The sequence below is a fragment of the Camelus bactrianus genome, chromosome 20 (genome assembly GCF_048773025.1).
Source record: "Camelus bactrianus isolate YW-2024 breed Bactrian camel chromosome 20, ASM4877302v1, whole genome shotgun sequence".
NCBI classification, from domain to species: domain Eukaryota; kingdom Metazoa; phylum Chordata; class Mammalia; order Artiodactyla; family Camelidae; genus Camelus; species Camelus bactrianus.
Window position 1 is genome coordinate 40597773 of NC_133558.1, and position 1479 is coordinate 40599251.

The 1479-nt window shown below is 42.6% G+C and overlaps 1 non-coding gene across 1 annotated transcript; it reads right to left on the bottom strand.

Moving 5' to 3' along the window:
- Nucleotides 1-360: 360 nt before the first annotated feature.
- TRNAA-GGC (transfer RNA alanine (anticodon GGC)) lies at nt 361-432 on the bottom strand. The gene has a single exon. It is a non-coding gene; the product is annotated as a tRNA-Ala (tRNA).
- Between the last annotated feature and the right edge of the window lie 1047 nt (nt 433-1479).

Here is a 1479-nt window from a genome sequence, read left to right on the forward strand (position 1 = left end):
CACATCTCCGTGGCCCTGAACTGGAGAGAGCAGCCCCCCCCCCCCGCCTGTTTCTCGACAAGGTACTGCATGTTGTTTGGGAATGGCTTTTGGAATGCAAACCATTTTCTTTATTCAGCCATAGTATAAAAAAATACCAGTATTATGAGACACAGTGACATTCCTCTTGCCAAGAAATACCAGAAAGAAGAAAAAGCACATAGGTGAAAATGAGTAAACTGACCCTGCGAATTTCAGTTTAAGTTTATTTTTAGTAAAGTAAACTAAAGATGTGATGATACTGCCTAGACATTTTATTTTATTTTATTTTATTTTATTTTATTTTATTTTATTTTATTTTATTTTTATTTTTCCCTTTATTGGAGGCACTGGGGTTCGAACCCAGGATCTTGTGCAGGCCAAGCACATGCTCTACCACTGAGCTATGCTCCCCACCCCCTGCCTAGACATTTTAAAATACCTTCAGTGGGATATAATCAGATTGGTTTTGCTTATTAACCGTAAAAGTCACAGTGTTGGCATTTCCTCATATTCTTGGGTGGGAATTCCTCCTGTTCTCTTCCCTTAATATTTGTTTTATTCTTGAGAAATGAGTGTTTGATTTGTAATCTCTTAATATTGTCTGGGTGGCTAAGAAAATTCGTGAGTTGATGGCAGACGGTGAAAACGTGGACGTCCTCCATGAGAGGCACGGCATTTTTAAAAAAGAGCAAGATGAGCATCTTGTGCAGTGGATGAACAGGTGAGTATGTCAGAAACAGGAAATAACGCTGTCTGTGAGAGAACCGTGTTTCACATGCAGTTGTTCATTTCATGTTTCTTACAGGCGACCGGATGACGGGACTCTTCCTGCTGGAGGCAGTGGGACAATTTATGGTTGGGGTCATAACCATAGGGGTCAGCGCGGGGGCATCGAAGATGCCAAAGTGAAAGTCCCCACTCCGTGTGAAGCCCTTACATCTCTCAGATCCGTGCAGCTCATCGGAGGAGAGCAGACTCTCTTCGCAGGGACAGCTGCCGGGAAGGTAAGGCTGCGTGTTCTGGGCCCTCCTGACAGTGGACTGAGAGACCGCCGTGGCCGGTGTGCATCTGTTTGGTTCACAGGATGTATGAGGGTTCTGTGCTGAAACATGGTCCCAAGATTAACAGTACTTAGCAGTGCCCTGGAAGCAGTTATTGTTCCAGAGGGTTTCTGTATAATCTTTAGTGCATTATTTGGCCACATAAGTTTTTATTTTGAAATACAGCATGCATACAGAAGTGTATTATACTTGTTTGCATATCGATAATTTGTTAGATGTTCGTGTTCCTTTTTTGTTGCTGTCACTGTGCTGTCTTTGGGAAAAGCACTGCCGCTGGTGTGTGGAGATAGTTGATGTTTACATATTGGCTTTACGACGAGCAACCTTGTACTATTTTCTTTCTTAGTGTCTCAGAACGTTTTCTGTCTTGTTTATAAAGCCGCTGTGATCTGTAAAT